The 13,743-nt window shown below is 41.1% G+C and overlaps 1 protein-coding gene across 5 annotated transcripts in view; it reads left to right on the top strand.

Moving 5' to 3' along the window:
- The window catches only part of sema6e (sema domain, transmembrane domain (TM), and cytoplasmic domain, (semaphorin) 6E), a 163,491-nt gene that overhangs the window by 7,188 nt on the left and 142,560 nt on the right, over positions 1 to 13,743 (top strand). Inside the window, exon 2 of one of the 5 annotated variants that reach the window (XM_047810990.1) lies at positions 6,402 to 6,512. The exons of the other annotated variants lie outside the window; for them this stretch is intronic. The gene's annotated coding sequence lies outside the window, so the exon portion shown is untranslated. The remainder of the gene's footprint in view (positions 1 to 6,401; positions 6,513 to 13,743) is intronic. 5 annotated transcript variants of the gene reach the window in all.

Here is a 13,743-nt window from a genome sequence, read left to right as displayed (position 1 = left end):
TATATTCATGAACAGATAATCTGCCTCCCTCCTGTCTTGAAAGCTCCTATTGTCCATCTTTCGTTTTGGCCATTTTTGTGAAGGGTGGAATTAACTTGCCCGATGTGACTGTAATACAGTGGCAAGGCATTCTGGGATTTGTAGTATTAGTGGAGAATACGGCTAGTCAGCTGTAATGCACATTTGATATGATCTTGCAGGCCAAATATAATTACACCAGAGTTTGGGCCAGAGTTTGACAACCCCTGGTCTAAAACGAGTCTTTTTATGGTTCTAAAAAAGTGAAACAAAGCAGGAAATTAAAAGCCTTGAGATAAGACTATATTTGATTTCTCAAAATATGTGTATATTCCTTATACATACAAATTTTTGTTGCACTTAAATCTGCGGCTTCGTCCAGCAGAGCCGCATCATCGGAGCCCGATTCGTTCTCGTCGGCAGTGTTTCATCCTCAACACAGACGGGCTTTGATGTGACTATTGAGATTTTTATTCTGGTTTTGTTTGCGAGTGTGGCCTTTCGTGTCGGCGTGCTAACTCCAAATCTAGTGTGACCGTACGCACATTATGTAAATCCCTCCAATTTCCCAGGCCTCCCAAAATAGAAGTCTCGTTTGACCTTCAGGGAGAGAATCTTGGCAAGAGTTGGTACATATGTCCTCAGAGGAGCAGCGGGGCAACAGCAAGGCTGTGATCTTACTGCACTCAGTCTAACACTGGATTTCTAGGGGTGGTACGATCTGCATGACTGACGCTGGTAGAGGTTTGATTTTGGATTCGTTTGGATTTCAGATTAAGGATAAGCAGCCGCTCGGCTCTGTGCAGGTTTCCGTGAACACTGTTAGCACAAACTCTATATTTACTGCTAGCTGTAAGGGGAAAGGGCCAGTGTGGGGGTTGGTGGAGCTGGTGTCATATCTCACTTTGGAAAAGGGCCAAACACCACCAGGGCCCCTCGGTTCTCCCTCCTTCATGCCTTTTTCATTCCTCAAGTGTGTCTCCCGTTAACCGTATGATGACTCAGTTCAGTGTGATTGTGTGCGTGTGAGCACATATGCTCACAGATGTGTGTGGTTGTGCAACGAAATGTTTTTCATGCCTTTTGTCTGTTTCTGTTTAAACCCTTTGCTGTACCTAGAACACGTACACGCACACATGCACATGCTACGCACCGCTGGTCTAACTTCATTTGATTTTTCGTTATTGCTTTCTCACATTATCTCTGTCCTGGCAAGCCGCTTGTCCCTGGGGAACGATCTCTGCCTCGCACCGACGTATGAAAAGCTTGCTGTAGACACATCTCAACCACCACCAGCACACAATTCCATTACTGCTAACAGTGTGCCTCAAACACAGCCAGCTACAGCTTAGTCTTCCTTCCTTTCTCCCTCTGTCATGCTCCAAGTCAATGGTATACCGAAAATAGCAAGGGCAGCTGATGTCAGTGTTCTGGGGGTACCGCAATCCCTGAAAAAATCAAGTCAGCCTCCCTTCAGAAATATCTTTGCCCTTCATCATCTTCATACATGTCCTGAGACAGATCTTGCACAGACTCCATCTGCTTGGTGAGTCAGCTAGAATATATATATATATATATATATATATATATATATATATATATATATATATATATATATATATATATATATGTGTGTGTGTGTGTGTGTGTGTGTGTGTGTGTGTGTGTGCTTAGTCTAGTATGAGCACAGAATGATTTTATAAATGGTGGCTAGTAGGGAAGATTGTGGACGGGAGGAGTTGGAGTCGATAAGACTGTTGACTGCCAAGTGTCTTCCTGCGATATATTTCTTTGTGAGTCACAGCATGTCTCAGCTGGAATTAGCATTTGCTCTCATCGATCGCTGTTTTGAATGGCTAGTATGGCAAGCCAAGAGGTTTTTGTACAGAAAAGCACACAGAGACCAACAACCATTACGGTGGAATTAGTCCCGACATCAACAAAAGCCTCCGCAACGCATATCTTTTACATTTCTTTTGTGCTCAAGCAACTGCCAATTAACTGTCGGCTACCGCATGCATTTCCATTTGCTCCTTAAAAAAAGCCAAACATGTTCAGTTAACCAAGCTTTTGTGCTCTGTGGGCATCTGTCCTATTTTCAATTCAGACAAACAGTGTTTTTTTTTTTTCTTCTTTTTTTTTCTTTCCTTCCTTCTCTAAATTAGCATGATAACACCCTGGAGAGGGAGTAAAAGAGCTAATCACGTCTTTCTCTCGCTATCTTTTTCCTCTGCGTTTCTAGCAGCAGCTTATTGTAACACTGAACGCTTCATTGGTTAAACTAGCACCCTGATCTCCTCCATAAATCTCACATATCGCATGCTGTCAGCAACTGGGGAAATGAAACACAAAAGGCAAATTGTATGTCTCTCTCTCGGCAGTGCGCTTGATATTATGGTTGGCTAACAGGCTTGTTCCTGAGCTATTATTCCATGTTAATCACATCCTGCTGGTCCTCTATGAGAAGATCATGGCCTTGAGTGTGGAAAGGATGCTGCACAGAGAGGTGACAAGGACGATTCTCAGTCAGTGCCACATCCACTGTGGTTTCCTTCACTCAGGCAAGTGAAGAAAGTGAAAACCGGCTGGCTAAAAACGTGTTGCCATGTCAAGGTGCCAGCTGGAAAAGGACCACCCGGTTGTTATGTCTTGTTTCTCTTTCTCTCTCTCTCTCTCTCTTTTTTTTTTTAAACGACCAACCTGTCCTGATTCGTCTCTATTACTGTTTTGGACAGTCTGACGCCCACCAGACTGAAGGGGTTGACCCAAATCCCAGTCTTCGTCCCAGCACAATCCTGTCAGGTCACAGGGTCAGCAGTTAAGCAGGGGCAACAGCATGGCCTGAATAGTAAAGAGATTGATTTTCGTCAGCGGGACTGGTGGGGGCAGGGATCGGCGATAGCTCAGGTCAGATCATTTGCCCCCTGGAAGAACAGAGGGAGACAGGAATGTGCTAGTGAAAGGAGCAGAAAGCGGGGCATTCACAACATGTCTGCTCGCATTCTACTCCTCACCTGACATCTTCAGCCAGCTCTGTCGGCACCCAAAACAGGACACGGAGCCGTGCTTCTTCTTTTAATAGGCAGCTTCAGGGCAAAGGGGTACTCTTCCCTCGGTACTCTACGCAAATGTTATGTATTTTAAAGGAGACATTTTATCTCTATAGTCAGCAGGATCTTCTCAATTGTTGGTTGATTGTTTCTTGCCGAGATGTGCACATTCACCACAGCCATACTGACACATCAGGGTTTCTAGTTCGATTACAGCACAGTGTAAACGAGTTTGATCAGATGATCAGCTTGTGTGTAAAGCTATGTTCATGTCTTGTCTTAGTATAATTTTACAAACAATGAATTCATTCTCACAGACACGACACTGAAAAGATAATGGACCTGCCCTTCTGTGCTTAGATATGTTTTAAGTTGAAGGCTATTCAGCCTGTTTATGTGCTGGTGTCTTATATGTGTATAAAGAGCTGTAGAACTGCAGCTGGCTGTGCATTAGGAGCTCCTCCTAGAGCTCAGAGCTTTATTCCAGATGATGAGCTGCTAAGTCCTCCTGCCTCATGGGTCCGATTTAATCAAACTAGAGCTGCTCTTCAGAATAATAAAAAAAACAAAACAGCTGGTTATGGAACAGATTTCTTCTTCTGATCGGACGTGCCATGCTGCTGTCAGCTTTCTGTGCTCGGGTCAATTTATGTGTCAGTTTATGTGCCTTCGACACTGAGCCGAGGAGAAGTATGCAGCGAGGTAAGGTTTTCTACAGACGTCATGTTGAAGTCCTGGCGAAAGATATATTTATTCTCAAAATCTACACTGTGGCTAACAAAAGAGGCCCTACACATGCAGGATGTTATTCCAGGAATCTGTTAAAGCAGAAAGCAGCATTGAGACACACATTGTTATAGTGCTGAGGTGAAGCCAAGCTGAGCAGCTGTGCTCCCCTTCCCCCTCGTTTTCTCTCTCTCTCTCTCTCTCTCTCTCTCTCTCTCTCTCTCTCTCTCTTTCTCTCTCTCTCTCTCTCTCTCTCTCTCTCTCTCTCACTCTTTCTTTCTTTCTTTTTCTCTCTCTCTTGCTTTCTTCCTTTTTCTTTGTTTGTTTGTTTGTTTGTTTTTCTTTCTTTCTCTCTCTCTGCCTTCATTAAACTTTTTATCATGAAACTATTTATTTACATGGTTATAGATGCAAACTAAACTGACTAGAAACAGAGACAGTCTCTGGCAGCCTCACCGTGAAGCCTGGACTGTAAAACCTGCACCTGCTGCAGGTTAAGTGTCATTAAAGGGTTTTTATTTATTTATTTATTTATTTATTAGCAAAATGTTCAAAAACATACTAAACGCATTGTCCTTAATTTCCCCCCAAAAGACTGTAGACACTATCTGCTGTCACCCAGAAGACCACAGACTTCCTCTGAATGTTTCTTTCTCCTCTCGTCTCAGGGAGTTTTTTCTTGCCCCCGTTTGCCTCTGATTTTCTCTTTAGGGCTCTTAATTTGGATTGGATACATGTTGTTAAAAGCACGTTAGAAATAGCGCTGAATTGAAGAGTACAGCTGTACCCCTGTTGAAAGTGCTTTCTGTCCTCTACGTTTTTGTGGTTTTAGAGCTTCTGATAGCTAGGACATTAGGATGTCGTTAAGACTGCTGGTAGCATTCTTCTGGAGCTTGGTGTTTTGAGTTGTAGAGAGTATCATTTTTCTGAGCAAGCAAGTCATGAAGAAAAATGAAGCAACCTCTGGAACCAGTTCAGTAAAGCATAAAACACAATAACATGCTGGCTGCCTGCCCAAAACATATCACATGAACCCCAAATCAACAGTGATCCGTTCACGTTCTATCCCTCTGCTTTTCTGCTCTTGGCTATTCTTAGCTCCAGTAATGTAAGACACGTTTATTGAGGGAGGCCTAGAGCAGTGAAAGATAAACTGCAGAGATACAGAATCACATAGTATGGCATAGAAATATGGTCAAACCTTTCCCTTCACCCGAACTCCGGGGAGCAGGAGATAACCAGCCTCCTCCTGAGCTTTCGTTTCTGTGTTAAAAGCCTGAGAGAAATGCTGCTCAAACACCCACCTAGCTGATCCTGGCTACAGGATGCCTGCTGCAGCTTGGCAACAAAGCACGGAGAGCTGCACTGCAATTGGATTGAGTCCAGATGCTCGCCGATAGTTTCATTTTAGGTTTAAAAGCCAGACTGAGCCAGACACAGTACTCGGGCTGCTGGTTGATATCGAGTCGGCCGTTTTGTAGTCGTCCACAAAATATATGGGTGAGCTCGAGGCCTTGAAGTGAATTGGGTATGTTTTTAGATTTGCTCCATGTAAATGAGCCAACAGGAGCTTTATGGAATCACGCCAGGACGCTGACGGCACTCTGTGCGTTTCGGATGAACGTTCTAGCTCGATGGCTATTTGCACTCACAAATCAGAACTTTGCTAATATGGACTTGTCATGGTCATTTCTTATTCTGCTTTCTTCTCAGGCAGCTGTAACACTGTTAGTCACATGCCAAAAAAAGCATTTAACATTTTCTGCTAGTCTATAATTCATAGATTCTTAATTCCTCGAATTAAGAAACCTCTCTCCAAGAGCATAACCAATTTAGCCTGCCCTGAGGGGAGCTTTGTAAGTCGAACCTTATCTTACAATATTAAACATGACTGTAATTAGATCAGAGTTTCTTCGTGTATTGTCTCTATTATTCTCCAGAGAGACACAACGCGTCTGCCGTCTTTGTGTGTGCGTGCGTGCGTGCGTGCGTGTGTGTGTGTGTGTGTGTGTGCGCGTGCGTGTGAATGATGTAAGCACGTTTAATGCACTTTGTTCTTTGTCAGGAGACAGACACACTGATGAAGGGCAGGACCGAAGTTGCAGAGACTGTTAAAGGAGATACGTACAGACACAGACACAAGCTCAGACACAAAAGAAGAGTGAGGTAGCGCTGTAGAGCTGCAGGTCTGCACAAGTAAAAGAAAACTGGCTGAGAGGAGTGTTAACTCGCAGCAGATTGAAGGAACAGATTGCACTCTACACAGATTTGGATAGCCTCAGAATTGGATTTGTAGAGATTTGGTTAAAATTCTGTCCATAATGAATGTTAAGTGAACAGTGCTTCATTTTATCGTGCGCAAAAGACAGCACTTTCTCTCTGAATTCCTTTCTCTTTGGACCAATTGGCAATGAGCACTAGCGCTGTATGAATGACGGTGCTGAAAAAGTCAAAAACGAATTCTTTTGAAGACATCTGATTTTCACTTCACAACAAATCGCAAATAAAATGGTACATTGTAAATTATGCCTGCTGTTATATATATGTGTGTGTGTGTGTGTGTGTGTGTGTGTGTGTGTGTGTGTGTGTGTGTGTGTGTGTGTGTAGGCGTGTGTGTGTCTTCTCTCAGACTGAGGAATATCACGACTTCTTGGAGAGATCCAGTGTTTTATCCAGCGTATTTCTCCTCTGTGTCGTGATCATTGGATGAACTCTGAGGTAGGAACCAATGGGGAAACAACTTGCTGAAATGTCAGACTGGAAATCACCCACTTTATTTCCTCGTGACGTCTCAAATCTTTTGTTGATATTGCCTCTTTGAAACACAATTGCATTCTCTAAAGGAAATGCGGTTTGATTTGGCAGAAAATTGAAGTCGTGGCCAGCCACATTATCTTGGGCTAGTTGGTCACCTCAGGGTGTTGTGTGGCGGGAAAAGGGTTTTGTTTTTGTTTTTTCATTCTTTTTTTCCTCTTCTTTTTTTCCCCAGCCTTGACAAGTTGAAAAGTGCAAATCAAATACAAAATCCTGCAAATAAAAAAAAAAAAAGTTGTTGTTTGAGGACAAATGAAATCCCAGGTTGTTTGAGGAAGGTGTGTAGGAGGTTGGGGGCAGCGAGGAGTTAATGGTGTGTGATATAGGCATATTTTACCACAGAATCGTCTATTCTTTAGGCGATGGCATCATTAATATCAGATTTTGTGGAAACATTATTTGAATTAACGCATGCAAAACTGAGAAATGGCAACAAAACTCCTACATTAGTTTTCCAATCACGGTTTAATAAGAGTGTATAAAAGTGACTGTGTGTGTAGATTGTGTATGATAAGCGCAGAGTAGGTTGCATGTGAAACCTTCAGACATTAGTCACGGATATTATCCTATGAAAAAAACATAGATGTGCTCTAACATGGATGTGTTCTAACATGGATGTGTTCTATTCACACTTATCAGGATCTGTGCTGACATGCTTTTGGTTAGAAGGCAGATAGTAAACTAGCATGTACATGGCATGAAGTTGTTTGTGTGGGATCTCTGAGCACTGAAGGGGTTTCCAGTGAACTGGTGAGGAGAAATGATGAAAATAGAGAGGTCTTGTGAAAGCACTATGGAAACATTATGGGCACTGAGCCAGTGTGTGCAGTTGGAATCCTACAGTCTAGATCAGGGGTCGGCAACCCGCGGCTCCGGAGCCGCAAGTGGCTCTTTCATCCCTCTGCTGCGGCTCCCTGTAGCTTTGGAAAATAAATATTTAATTTAAGTTTTTTATTTTTGTTAGTTAGTTTTTTTTAAAAATGTAATTCTAAATTCTAAGATCATGTGATGCTCTTGTAACATTAAAGTAAACCGTGTTTAATTTTTATTTTTTTTTTGGTCGCTCAAAATATGCGTCATAACTGCCGACTTGCGAAATCCGACACACAGAAGTAGGCGCATTTTTGATTTGCTGCAGCCGGCAAGTTACATTTTTTATGTCATGCATGGCTGTCAAGTGTCACACATTGAGAGTGACGGTCACGCATTTGGGTCTTTTCTCACGCTCTCCCGCCGCACATCATATTCTCACGCAGAAAAACTTTTTGACTATTTATCATATATTTAATAAGCCACAGCGCCCAAAATGTATCAGTCCGCACCACTGTCTCTATGGAACCGGGCAGGAACCGGGCAGGAATCAAGCGTGTCTCAGTTCTTATTCGAGTCTGACACTTATCAGCCAATCAAAAAAGAGGCTACACAATAGCCAATCAGAAAATAGCACTATCGGGGAAAGATTTAACGCAGCAACCAATGAAAAAAAGCGAGGGGTTGGAGATGTCACGCTTGCCTGTCTTCAAAACTTGAGAGCCCTGGTCATGAATACGAAGGACTCAATTATATATTAAACATTTTATTTGAAAGTAACCTTCAACCCAGCATCTTTTTTCTTAAGGTCAGTTCAAACTGTTCAAAATATTTTTGTTTGCCTGCAGAAATAAAATTGCGTTTAATCGGTAGCAGTTAATTTATTTCATAAATGCAACACACTACAGTTTTTTCTATACTTTCCATAAAGGTAAAAAAAACAAAAAACGATATATGCAGTGTTCTCTTCATTTTAGATGTCAAAAGGGTTTTGTGGCTCCCTGTGGTATTTTTTCTGTGGGAAAATTAATTTCTATAGCACTTTTAACATTGGACATTGTCACATGTGAGCTGGCCAGTGAGCAAGCCAGAGGTGACGGTGGTGAGGAGCATCTTCCTGAGGTGACAAATCATGAGAGGAACCAGACCAAAAAGCAAAGCTATTCTCATCTGAATAACACCACCAGTGTGATTATGAATAATTTCCCTTCTAGAGCTGTATTATACGGTACAAAAGGGGTCATTATATAACCGGGATATTATATATAGCTTCAGGATGAAGTCTGTTTGGTTGCTGTTTATTAATGGAGACTTGAGTGGAAAAGTGTTCATATTCAATTGCAGTCCAATCGGAGGCCTAAGCTGTCTTTATAATTTCTTAATGGTCATAATCATCCACAGAGATACAGTAATAAGTAGTAGCTTAGTGGTCAAGTTGAACTAGAGATCATAAAGTTCTGAGTTCAAATACCTGGACCACAAAGCCTCCACTGCTGGACCCCTGTAAAAGGCCCTTTACTCACAACTGCTAAGCTGTATAAATGAGAGAAATGTAAGTATCTCTGGATAACGGCATCTGCCAAATGCCCTAAATGAAAATCTATCTTATATAAGCTATGCATATGGGGCCAGTCTCAGCAGTGAGGTAGTGATCCAGTTTCTCCACTAATATTTACATTTAACACGTTTTCATAAGATAAGTTTCTTCCAGGAAGTATGCTGTAGGATGAACGCCTTTATATAAAAATAACATCTTCAAAACCTTCTCAAAATATCTTTACTTTAATAACAAAATTAAAATGAGTTCATTTTAATTAAAATGCCCAGAGTGGATTTATAAAATGAAATCTCACAAAAACATTCAATATAATATGATTCATATTGAATCGATTCAATTTTGAAAATGAAAATATCAAATAAAAGAACTAACTGAAGTCTTATTTTTCCTGCTGTTACACTCTAACAGTGAAATATTTATACTGTCCGTTTGGCATCGGCCATTCCGTCCATGGCTTTGTACTGAGGTGTTCGTGCTCCTAACATCATACTTAAAGCCTCCTAAGTTACTTATAAATGATTGAATCAACAGCCACACCTTCACACCTACACGTGTTGTCTTTGGGCTTTTGTGTAAATGAGGATTGTGTAGATTACAGCACGAATGTTAAAGTTCACAACAACCTCTATTCTGTCGCTGTGAAGAAAATAAGAAAAGCAGTTCCACTCAGCAGTGCTTGAATAAATTCAATTACCCACAGCTGTGTTTTGATATAAAGTGCAAGTGGCTTTAAGGCATAGTGGTCTTATTAGGAACCTTTAGAAATCCCCATAGTAGTAGACTATAGAGTTGATCGAAACAAATTATATCAGTAATCTATTTTTAACCTGTTTAGAAGGCCTATATTATTAAACGTTCAATGGCACTTTACCTTGATGCCCATTAAACGAAAGCATTACATTTATATAATGTAATCATGAAATGAACTTCAAATTTCTGTTATTCTTATATTTATCATTTTAATATGGATATAAATTATTTTTACCCAGATGAGGATGGTTCCACTCAGGGTTTCTTCCTCATGTTGTCTGAGGGAGTTTTTTCCTTGCTAGCGTTGCTTCACACTTGCTCATTAGGGATCAATATGAATTTCATTTTAAATTTTGTCATTTTTATTCAGACTTTTAATATTCCTATTCCCAAGCTGCGTTAAGACAAGGTTCATTGTTAAAAGTGATACTGTATAAAATAAAGTTGAACTGAATTATTATATCATCAATTTTATTATGCCGGCGAGGGTGTGGTTTGACTCGTCTTGTCGTGTTAGAGCAAAAACTCACTGAAGTTAATATGACTGCTCATTTTTATCCTGTGATGAAACATCTCCTGACCAGAGTGAACTCTTCCACATTGACCATGTCCCCATCCACAGTGTACAAGGGCTTTCTGAAGGGGTTGTTGACTATGAAAATTCTGTAAATTTTATGCTAGGGCATAAAATGTAAAAATTCACCAGATCTCAAACTAAATCTGTTTTGCTCTGGAAGGTTGGTTGTGGCCCAACACTTTCTCATGTCATTCCGACAGTCTAGCTTGACCTCTGAGCTTTTAGAATTCACCGTAATGCACCAAATATTTGGTCAAGAGTTTAGGAAAAAAAATAAAAATCCTTCTTGGGGGTTCACCGTATGAATGGAACTACCATACAGTCGGACAACCGTATCTGCCTTTTAACAGCTGCTGTAGAAAATTGCCCATTTCTACCCATTTCTAAAACAGATTTATGAAGCATGCTTTATGCTGCGACGGGGAAGAAAGACAAGATAAAAGATAGAGGAAATCTCTTTGCGTGTTTGTGTAAAATACTTGCAACAGCCCACCTGCTGCAGGTCCCCAAGGATTCAGCATAGAAGAGTGGACCTTTAATCCCTCGGGACCACAAACGCACATACACACACCACCAACGCTACCACCTCACAAGATGATTGGCCAGAGTGCTGATGCAGGTGGCAGGGTCTCTCCAGTGCTTGCTGGGAGCAGATGGCTAGCCAGATGCATGCTTGGATTTGACCTTGGTGCCCACAGACGATTGAACAGCATAGTCATCCTCTCTTGACACTCTCTCTTCCTGTGCTGTTTTTACTCCTCTGCACCAGTGCTTTGATTTGCTTTGGCAGCTTATGGTGATATTTTTTTTTTTCATTCAAGCCATATGGAAGTGTACTAAAGACTCTCAATCTCGGTGCCTCTAAACGTGGGTGCGTTTTTAGATACGTCACTTGCACTACCAGTCGTCAAAGAAAGGCAGTGTAATACTGCGTATGAGATACCGGTACAAAGAAAACAGGCGTTTATAATTGGGTGAACAGATTCTTGACTTTGATGGACAGAAGCCTTATTAAGTCTGCTGATCTCGAATGTGTGGGTTTAGCCAGCTTCCCTCTGTTCACGCCTGTCAAAACTGCCATCCGTCCCAGTGCCACTATGCGCCAAGCACTAAAACGTTTATTCCAACTCCTCACATGCAGGCTTGGATAAGGAGATGATATTTTTTAGCCAGGCCACTGAGGTCAATATGAAGAATGTTTGTGTTATTGCAATATTAAAAAAATATATATATTTTTTGGATTGGATAAATAGTTGTTTAGTTCTATTGAAATGAGTCCAACGCACCTGGGTTTGACTGTAACCCATGTAGAATTGGCAGTGTTGACTTTTCAGCATACTGAAAGATTTATTGTGTGATCCTCCAGACTTAGCTAGCTTCCACATCATTTCAGGTAAGCTAACATTTACAAATAATCTTCTTTAAGTATTTACCCGGGACACAACGTTCCTTATCGAAAACAAATCTACACCATTCTGTTTTCGTACAACCAAATTGCGCGATCATGAGCTGCTCTCACCTAATTAATACATGGTGTTTTTTTGGTCTCTGCAGGGTTTCTGCACTGCCAAAAACATCTGTAATTGGACTCATTGATTTTCTGGAGATGTTAGAGTTGTTCTCTCTTAATCACTTTGAATCAGAAAGCAGGCTGTGGTGCTAGGAAATGGAGCTCCATGACCAACTTTAGTTCTACCATACACTCAATCACACTAATGACTAAAGCTACCTTGAATTATTATCAACACAGACCTGACATTGATATGCTAGTAGGCGTTTTGTGGTAAGATTATATGAGGTGGATCAGGGTTTCTAGTATTTCTGCACCTTAAGTTGTTGGGTCATCACCTCATAAGATTTCTTTTCATACTGTTTGTCTTATGAGGGTGTGTTTGAAGAAAAGCTGCTGTTGGGACTTTTGGCTGTTTATCGTAATATTTATTTTCTGAACTTAAATGAAGCTGTGAGTGTATAGTCCTCAGCCCACTATACTGTGAACACACATTACCTGTCCTTAGCAAATGTTAAGCAGATCACCAGAGCAAGCTAGTGATGCTACTGTAGGTACATACATTCACCAGATGATTAGCAAAGCAAGCTTTATACTTTATAAAGAGCTTGTATATGAAAGGATGAAATGAATTCATGGTTCTCTTCCATTTTTGTGCATCAAGCAATAAATGGGAAATGATTGCAGGTAGGGGCTAAGGTTGTGTGTAAGGGATTGAATTATTGTCGAGCCACGCTCCGTCGGATTGGTCAGAGGAATCTGTCGTCTGGATCTGTCGCTTTATTGCATCGTATCTAGTTTGCAAAGAATGAAGAAAATCTTGATTTAAATGTAGGTTGTCAGTGAAATTGCAGCTTTAGCCCATAACCAATCAGTGTCTGGATTGTTTGCTAGATAATTTTGGGCTGTTTGTAAAGCTAGCAGTGATATTAAGGTGTTTGAAAACCCTTTCAGCACAGTCATTACTGACATTTGTATCTCCAACACACATACTATACATCTCGCCACCTTCATATCAGTGTTGCTTATATGCCACTTCGTCAGTGATGATCCGGCGGTGGGAGAAAATGAGACGACAAATTGTTCAAGGGATATCAGTCGTTTTTTCCATACAAACCGCACCGTATATGTTTATGTTCAAATTACAGACCTGTACACTTTAAATCAGTATAGTCAACATTCGACCTGCCTGAGACACTCCTGCAGGTTTGCCACTGACCACCTTTATTCCTCAGCTCAGCTTCTTCAATTAAGATCCTTTGTCCAAACCCAATTTCTCTCTTCCAGAAAAGACTATTTATTAGAACATTATGAGACACCATTTCAGTTGTCATTCATGTGCTATAAATGATTGTTTCCCTCCTTAACTTCTGTTATCAGGATGGTTGCTCTGCTAAATCTGTATATTTTCCACCCATTTTGTGAGCTCTATTCCGGTATGGACGGAGGCACAGTAGAAAAGAGACTAAAGACCCTTTTGTTCTTTAATAGTGGGCGAATTAGCATCATGGCTGAGTGACTGTTAAATAATCTTTTTGTTACGGCTTAACGTAAGCATTTGTGTGCATACAGTACACACTTCAATTTCTCACTTTGGCCTGTGCTAATACAACATTATGTGTGCTGTGTGTGCATTGAGGTGAATGAGAGCAGTTTGATAAACTCTTATGTTCCTTCCCAGAAACCTCAGAGTTAATCCTTCCTTTTGTAATTAAATACCAAAAGCAGAAACTAAAATCAGAAGTGAAAAACACATCTGTTCTTGACAAATTGTTTTCTGACGAACACTGTAGCCTGTTCTCTCTGTGTGTTCTCTATTGCCCTTAGTTCTTCGTTAAGCCACCGTCCCTGTGTTAATAGGGACTTCTTAGACCCCCTTGTGCAAACCAGGGCCTCCACTCACTCCACTGACTCCTCCGGGTCTCTGTAA

The sequence above is a fragment of the Tachysurus fulvidraco genome, chromosome 3 (genome assembly GCF_022655615.1).
Source record: "Tachysurus fulvidraco isolate hzauxx_2018 chromosome 3, HZAU_PFXX_2.0, whole genome shotgun sequence".
NCBI lineage: Eukaryota > Metazoa > Chordata > Actinopteri > Siluriformes > Bagridae > Tachysurus > Tachysurus fulvidraco.
Note: the sequence above shows the minus strand (reverse complement) of the source record. Positions and strands in the feature narration are given on the sequence as shown.